Here is a 9,664-nt window from a genome sequence, read left to right as displayed (position 1 = left end):
TAACCTAGTAAATGCAGGCCATCCAACACCCAGGTTTCATTTTGAATAGCAGAGGTCAATCTTTGCTATATATCTATCCCGATGTTTCCCGCCTATGTAAGCGCATATATGCCGATGTTATTTACCCAATGAAGCAGTTCTCACTCAGGAGGAATACCTGCAAATTACATTAGAAAGGATTTTGAAACCAACCGCTTCAAGGTGCCACTATACAGCCATAGCTTTGTTGAGTTGCAAATGAGCAGGCATGTGAGAATAGGGACCCTAGTCAAAAGACTTGCCGTCTTTCATCGCGCCATATGGCCTTGCTGACTTGAGCGTTATTTATGTTTGAACATGCTTATTTATGTTTTAGGTTGTGCAGTGCTAGACTTATTTCTTCTTATAGTTCCCCACCATTTATTTTTTCTTTGGATTCTTCAAGTTGATCACTCAAAATCCAAACACAGTCTGAAGACATTGTACAGTGAACCTTTTCCATTTAACCTGAACATTATTGTTTTTTGTGTAGGCCTATTAATTTACTAGTTTATTTATTGATCTAAGAAGAGAAGGAACACGAAAATATTTAATTGAATCACACAAGGCTGCTTGAACGACCCAGACACAACTACCTGCATCCTCGCTCTACCTTGTTGTCTTCTCCTTAACCCGTCGTGCATATTGTCTCTCAAACCTAGCCCTCAAAAGGAGACTGTAACTAAAGGCACGGTGATGTGTGTCTGCTGACGTATGTGTGTCCCTGTATGGTTACCAAAACCTACCTTTTGTTCACACACATGTGCTTTGCTTTTAGTTGTTATGTTTGGAGTCCAGAGGTTGAGGGGGGCTTATGCTCAGGGACTTGAGTAGGGTACAAGTAGCGAACAGGTCGAGGATGGAGGTTACTCGATCAAGTTGTAGACAGTACCTGTTTTAAAGATCTGTGTAATACCCTCAACCATTCAATATCAATCGTGTATTAATCGTTAGGTTCCGTTCATTTCTAAGGATAACTTTTGTATAAAAACGTTGATTGAAAATTGTATAAATCACTAGTCTATAGGCTATATTGCCTGTGAAACTTAAGCCATACTATAAAGGCATGTTGAATTCAAGTGATTGAAAGAATAAAAAAAGCTACATTAATCATCGCAATAGGGATGTATAATATCAACACAACTAAATATAATTCAAATTTCAGTGGTCTGTTTTCTATTAACAATTGATTTTGCCCATTGTATTCAACTATGTACGTATAAGGTGTCAAAGTGGCAGCCACATTTGGTACCAAACTATAGGAAATATGTAGACATGATGTCGCTAGTATGCCTGGCTTGTATTCACTTCTGTCCGATCAATTCCGTTATTGTTGTTTTGTTTTGAAATCATGGCGTCACTTGTGCTCAAAATCATACAACATGCACAGTTCATAGGAATCCATAAAGACTGTGCTTGAGCATGACAAAGCAGCGAGTAGCTTTACCGATATACTAACACATTTGTGTTTGCCTTTATGTTAATTGGTTTGATTTGTGCTTGAGCAGCAAAACTGATGATTATTTTTGAGCTCATGTACAGTGAAGCAAGCGATTTGACCAAATGAGTCCAAACGGGTTGAATTTGATCATATGCTGCGTACAGTTGTGTATTAGATTTGAAATTTGAAGTTGACTTTGAAATGTTTTGTAAACAGAAGAGAATAATAAAGTTCTGTTCCCTTCAAATTGATGTCCTATTTTCTGAACAGCCAACGCTTTCGTGCCTTTAATATACAATCCCCAACATGTCGAACTTCTACTCCTACCGTTGTAAAACCTTTATAAGATATGTAATTTAACATTTGAAAAAAAAAAAAAATTAACATTGCAAACTTACATACATACCATACATATGTTAATTGATCATTCTACAGTTCAAATCTTACACAGGATACCTTAAGAAGGCATATCTGTTGCTGCCAGTAGAGGGCACTTTACAGATTCCCCCATATATTACAGTCAGCGATCCATCTCCCCTTTTATTGTTTACTGCTTGGGAACTTCATCGCAGCAGTCCGTCCAACAGTCATTGATCCATCCATCTACGCTTGTTTACTGCTGTGGAGTTTCACTGCAGTACTTTGAACTTTCCCCCAGACGGCTCAGACAGACTTCAGACGAGGAACTCCTGAAACCAGCAGAAAGCTTACAGCTCAAATAACGCTGGGCATTTAGTCTGTCACTATACCCTCTTGAGAATCTTGGGGTAACCGGGATGTTTGCTCAAAATATGTGTCAATGAAAAGCCACCCACATAACCCAGAAAGCCCAGCAAGGATAATTAGTGGGGATCTATCTTGTAAATTATGCTTACTATAATATCAAGTGTTTAATTTCCGCTTTAACTTCTGTGTATCATACAATACTCAAGTTCAATAAATTAACATGGGAGCCAATGTGGAGTGTTTTTATTGGTTTGAATAGAAAGGAGGTGGTTTCACTGAGATCCTTGCTTTCCTTCAAAGATCTGCAAATGACCACTCTCGTCTTAGATTCACTCAGATATCCATGTGCCGTTGTCTTGCTAAGAAGATAATGACCCATTAAGTGTTTTGGACAGTATCTGTTATCCAATCTTCATTAAGCTGAAATATTGTCATTCACAGTGATTCTGCAATTTGACAATGACATTGATGCACAATACACAGATAATTAATAAACAAATGCCCTACACCAAAGGTCAGGTAAAGTCATTGATATGAACTTTCTGAAATGTTGGATTCAGTCATTCATTGCAGCCTACTGAACGTGGAAATTTTGAAGATATTCATGTGAATAAAGGTCTTTTAACGCAATGGTGAGTGAGCCTATGGCCCAACGATGAAAGCTCATGCCTTTGCTGCAGTATAAATGTAACTGGGTGTCGGGGGGCCCAACTGTTTGTATCCCTGGGAGAAAATGGCCACTTATCCCCAAGGTGGTCGCCAAAGAGAACCAAACGGTAAAGATGGCATATCATATAGAATTCTCTTTGCATACCTTGTCAAGGCAGCCACACTTTGCTTTAGTTTATTGGTAAGGGTGTTGACTCACAGCCAAATGGTCGCACTTGGTCATACCCAAATGCCCTCTGGGCCCCCTAGAGCAAGGTGCTCCTATACCCTTAGCTTGTCCTTCATGACATCTAGCTCAAAAGAAAGGTGTATCTGCAAAATGACCATCTGGTAAATGTATGGTCTGCCTGAATGGGCAGCTCATGTTAAGTGGACACGTTTTTTTGTGTACGTGTTAATGTGCATGTGTGCCTGTCTGTGTATGTCAGTCTGTGGTTTGCACACACAAGCTATTGTCAACAACCCTGTCCACAGGCATGTTTCCAAATTAGCCTCATCACTCTTGGGCCGTGACAAGAGGTCACCTTGTGCAAGACATGCCATCGGTTTTCACACAAAATGCGTTGCCACAACACAACAAAAACAATTGTCCCAATTAGACATGAGCCGTCTTTTGATAGCCTGCTCCCCAAGTCCCAACACTCATTAGGAGACAAATTTTTCTCGGCTTTTAAACCATGAGAAATAATCCTTTTTATTTTTTTGGGCCGAGCCTGAAAGAGGAGAAAGAGATAAGCGGTAAAGGGCACAAGAGGAAAAGGTCTGTCTTAGCGTACACAAAAATGACCTTAGGAGTTATGTAATTCAAATTGAAAAACATATGTAGGCCTACTATGTTGATCTGCTTAATTATTTGTGATCTTTCATTTCAAGTACATGAACTTGGCGAAGATGTTGATGCTAATTGGCAATGTTTTTTTTAATATTCCTAAGGGACCAAAAGTAAACAGAGACACGTTCTGGAAGAGATGAGCGGAAGCCTAACTGCTGTAGATCAAAACAAAGTTAAATGACTGAGTTCAAGTTCTGTTATGTAGTGTTCAATGTAGGCCTACTTTTGGGGGAGCATACTCTGGTAGTGCTCGCCTCCGAGCCAAAAGATTTTGGGTTCGATCTCCAGCGTCTGCAGCCTACATCTAGGCATTCTTGAGCAGGATTTGTACAGTTACTGAATATAAACAGCAATTTAATACAGCACGCAATTTCTTCAGTAGTATATTATTGTTAACATATATTTTGGTTTCCTCTACTCTTGTTTCCATTATGAATCTTCAACACAGTGTTGGACAGGGCCTCTCCGATCATTCCTAGCTGCAAATTTAACCGACTGAACAGTATAGATTATGAGGTTACTAGCACTCTCCCCAGATTACCTCCCGCTGCGTACTCAAACATGGCTCTGGCATTTTGCTCTGACATCAAAGGTCATCCTTGCCATTCCTTCAAGGGAGGGCAGCTTTCGACCCATTTATAATTAAAACACTCATTGCCCCAAGCTTCTTATTAAGACCTAGCTGATGACAGTAGCATAAATAAATAAAACAACACATAAGGTTGTCGGGTAAGACTTGGTCAGAGGTTCGGATTTGTTTAAGGGTTGTGAATGAATGAATGAATGAATGAATGACTTATTTTATTGGTTGTAACCAAAGGGTAGGGGCAGAAGCTTAAGCTTGTATCAAGCCCACCCATTTCACATTTTTTAAAGTAACAAAGAAATGTCATACATACAGTGTGTTTGCACATGCATACACTTACCTAAATATCTAAACACACACACACACACACACACACACACACACACACACACACACACACACACACACACACACACACACACACACACACACACACACACACACACACATACATACATACACATACATACATACATACATACATACATACATACATACATACATACATACATACATACATACATACATACATACATACATACATACATACATACATACATACATACATACATGCCTACATATACCCAAAAGGGTAAAGGGCAAGATAGCCAGGGTTAGGTTGTATAGTTAGGGTCGGGGTCAGGGTAAAGGCAAGATGGCCATAGCAAAGTCAGGGTACAAACCAGGCCAGTGTATTTTTCATGTGCTAACCACAGAAGAAGTGGCATTTTAACACTCTCCAAATTCAGCAGTTTGTAGAAAATTCCAACATTCCACCATATTTTTGGTTTTGATCTCAAATTAAATATTTTGTAAATAGCAGTACAAATCCAGACTTTTTGGACAAAAGAATAATACTTGTCCTGCAAAACAACTGAAAAGAAAAAAAATCCAGGGCAAGTTTCAGGGCCAATATGCATTGGGTCAAAACCTGGAGGAAAAAAACAAACCATGGTAATTCCTAGTTTCATAATTCCATGGTCAGTCGTGCTCCCGTCACGGTGACACATGGCAGTGGCAAGAGTTGCCTCGCGATACACGCAAACCTCCGGATGGATCAGCGACCATAATTACATAACAGAGCCAACTTCCACCACCGGCTGATGCTGTCGGCTTTCAGGCCATTAGCCCCTCCTGGCTGCTGATACAATCGGAGCGTGGCTAATGGTGATTCATTGTTCTAAAGACAAGGGAGGCTGCTCTTCGTTATCTGGCCGTATTAACAGGAACAGGTTGACTCTGGCTTCACGCGAAGGTGCTTGGGGACGAAAGTAGGGAGAGATCTAATGTGGGCTGCAGCCCGAGACAGTGTGAGGGATGATGTTTGGGGGGGATGCCAGGACACGTTGGGCGGAGGGTCACTAGAAGGGGAGAGGACCCGAGAGGGGCAGCTCCACATCTAGGGTCCTGGGACGGTTCCATCATCATGTTCCCCGGCTGCCAAACATCCTCTGTGTCCACCTCAGGTGACCTGCAGGGTGCGGAGGACACGCGCTTGCATATAGAGTACAGCGGCACACACAGCCGCTTCTGCAGGCATTCACAGCACGTAACACACACACACACAAAAAAATGCAAAGATACACACACACACACACACACACACACACATACACACACACACACACACACACACACACACACACACACACACACACACACACACAGCCGCATGCATACTCACACACACACACACACCCACACGCACACACAGCCACATGCACACACAAACACAAACACACACAGCCACAAGCATAGACACACGCACACACACACACGCACACACACACATGCACACACACGCACACACACACACCACACACACACACACACACACACACACACACACGAGTTGCAGGTGCTTCAGGTTCCTAGGGGTGCACATCATGGATGACCTTACCTGCTTCCCACAGACACATGGCAGTCAAATCAGCACAGACACGACTGTTCTTCCAGTGGGGATCTGTCCAGCCTCATCTGTTGAGCAATCAATGTGCACTGATTTGACCGGCCATCTCCACACACACTCGGAGAGAGATCTCCTACATGGCAACATCATTTTATAATTTGTGTTCCACCCCATTACTGCGTGTCACTGACCTTTGCACATAACTCTATCTGCACATAATTGAATGTTGTGTTTACCTGTATATAATTTACATTTATCTTTATGTTATTTCTATATATATATATATATATATATATACAGTCTGACTGAAGTTCTGTGCCTCTGACGATAAAATACTTGAACTGAACTTTTACCCACACACACTGTGGCATCCCGCCCCTTAAACCTCCTTAAAGACTCACCAAGCTCGGGCCCGACGATGACGTGGATGCGTATCTCGAGACCTTTGAGCGGACCGCCCAGAGGGAGAACTGGCCAGTGGAGCAGTGGGCCCACATCGTGGCCCCGTTTCTCACCAGTCCTGCCCAGCAGGCGAGCCAAGATCTGCCAGCGGAGACCGCCAGGCAGTACCCCGCCCTCAAACAGGCAATCCTGGCGTACTACGGGCATAACCTTGCGGCCCGCGCGCAACGTCTCCACGACGCAGATTGCACAACTCGGTCGGTTGGTGAAGAGGTGGCTAACCTCCGGAGAAGGACCCAGCCCTATAGATAGGGTAATTATAGACCATTCCATACGTCAGCTACCGCCGGACGCCTGCAGGGTACTGGCCCACCACCACCCAGACACCGTAGATGACCTGGTCAGGCAGCTGGAGAATTGGCAGGTGGCCCAGCGGCTGAGCAACCGGACCGGGACCACCCCACGACCCGCCGAGACCCGCCGAGACCCGCCGAGACCGACGGGGACCCACGACCGGGGCTCCCGCAGCCGCACCAGTCCCACCGCTCGTAACCCCGGAGAGTCGCGAAAGGAGACGGTGTTACGAGTGTGATCAGCCCGGCCATATAGCGCGCTACTGCCCTGGAAATCAGGACGCATCAATGCCGTCGGCCTACGCGGACTGGGGGGCGGACCGGCCCTGCATGCTGGCCACCTGCTGGGCACAGACGACGTCCTGGAGCCCGACCATACCAGCAAGGGTTATGAACCAGGACACGCAGGCCATATTGGACACCGGCAGCGTGGTCACCCTCCTCCGCCCCGACTTGGCGGGAGGGAGGGAGGGGAAACCCATGGAGGTGGCCTGCGTGCACGGGGACATACGGACCTATGAGAGCTGCCATGTGGTCGTACGGACACCACACAGGGTGTTTACGGCACGGGCGGGGATTGTACCCCACCTCCCGGTTCCGCTCCTAATTGGGAGGGACTGCCCGATATTTAACCGGTTGTGGGACCCAACGCGAGAACTCCGGGACAGGAGAGAACCTCCCCGCCGGGGGGCGAGGAGAGCTCGGCAGGCGTACGGGGTCACACAGCGCCCGTCGTCCCCCAGGGAATCGACGGCAGAGGACCAGGAGTCCGAGAGGGACGGACCCTCCCAACCCGGATCGCCGGGACCCCATCCCGACACCCCGGACACCCTCACAGCGTCCGAGCAACCCGACCCCCCGGAAGACCCGGAGAGCTCCCCCCTCACCGAGTTTTCAGATTTCCTTCCGGAGAGGGAGGGAGGCTTTGCCCGACCAGGACAGTTCGCCAGCGCCCAGCTCCAAGATGAGGCCCTGAAACACGCTTGGAGCCATGTGGTGGCCCACGACGGTTAGACCCGGGACTCGGTGAGTCACACGTCGCACCCACACTTTAGCACGAGGGGGGGGCTGTTATATAGAGTGGTGGAAGGAGAGGAGGGAGTAAGGGAACAATTGGTAGTTCCCCGGGCGTACGGAAGGAAGGTGCTGTTTATGGCCCACACCCACCTCCTGGGAGCCCATTTGGGCATGGACAAGACCCGAGAGCGGGTCCTCGCGCGGTTTTATTGGCCGGGGGTAAAAAGGGACGTGGAGCGCCATTGTCAGGGGTGCCCCCCCAAGGAGGTGTTAACCGATCAAGGCTCATGCTTCATGTCCCGTGTAATGAAGGAACTGCTCAGCTTGCTGCAGGTGAAGCAGCTCCGGACCTCCGTCTACCACCCCCAGACCGATGGCCTGGTGGAACGTTTTAACCGGACATTGAAACAGATGCTGAAGAAGGCCATGGCTACAGATGGTAAGAACTGGGACCAGCTATTACCCCATGTGCTTTTCGCAGTCCGGGAGGTGCCCCAGGCATCCACCAGGTTCTCACCGTTCGAGCTGCTGTACGGACGGAGGCCCCGCGGCATCTTGGACATCGCCAAGGAAGCATGGGAGAGCCAGCCGTCACCCCACCGCACCACCCTGGACCACGTAGAGCAGGTGAGGGACCGCATGGCCCGAGTGTGGCCCCTCGTCCGAGAACATCTCCGGCAAGCCCAGCAGGTCCAAGCGAGGGTCTACAACCGGGGAGCCCAGCTGCGAACCCTCCATCCTGGGGAGCTGGTCCTGGTCCTGGTCCCCACGGCAGAGTGCAAATTCATGGCCAAGTGGCAGGGACCTTATGAGGTGGTTGAACGGGTGGGAGAAGTAAACTACCGGGTTAGACAACCGGGGAGGCGGAAGCCCACCCAGGTCTATCACATTAACATCTTGAAACAGTGGCGAGGGGGAAGGGAACCCCCTGACCCTGCCCCCCTGGCGCTGGTGGCCCGACAAGAGATCCCGGAGGTTCCGGTGGGCGAGGACCTCAGTCCAGCCCAAAAGCGAGACTTGGACGACCTTGTCATGCAGCACCGGGATGTGTTTTCCGAACTTCCGGGGAGGACCACGGTCGCCCATCATGACATCCGGACGGCGCCGGGAGTGAAGGTGAGAGTTCCACCCTACAGGATCCCGGAGGCCCGGAGAGAGGCCTTCCAGGCCGAAGTCTGCCGGATGCTACAGCTCCGGGTCATCGAAGAGTCGCGCAGTGCCTGGTCCAGCCCGGTGGTCCTCGTACCAAAGCCAGATGGATCTTACCGGTTCTGCAACGACTTCCGGAGGCTGAATGAGGCGTCCGAGTTCGACGCCTACCCCATGCCCCGGGTGGACGAGTTGATCGAACGCCTGGGACCAGCCCGTTATCTTTCGACCTTGGACCTAACCAAGGGATATTGGCAGGTACCGTTGACCCGGGCGGCCCGGGAGAAAACTGCGTTCTCAACTCCAGGGGGGCTCTACCAGTAGACCGTCCTCCCCTTTGGAGTACATGGAGCGCCGGCCACCTTCCAACGCATGATGGACCAGCTCCTGAGGCCCCACCAGGCCTACGCGGCGGCCTACATAGACAACATCATCATATATAGCCAAAGCTGTCCACCTCCGCCAGCAGGTGCTAGGGGAGCTGCGGAAGGCGGGCCTCACGGCCAACCCGGCCAAGTGCAGGCTCGGACAGGAGGAGACGGGCGGGCCCGAGGGTTTGTGT

The sequence above is a fragment of the Gadus chalcogrammus genome, chromosome 20, assembly GCF_026213295.1.
Source record: "Gadus chalcogrammus isolate NIFS_2021 chromosome 20, NIFS_Gcha_1.0, whole genome shotgun sequence".
In the NCBI taxonomy this organism is placed as follows: Eukaryota; Metazoa; Chordata; class Actinopteri; order Gadiformes; family Gadidae; genus Gadus; species Gadus chalcogrammus.
The sequence above is the reverse complement of the archived record's forward strand: the minus strand, read 5'-3'. Positions refer to the sequence as shown.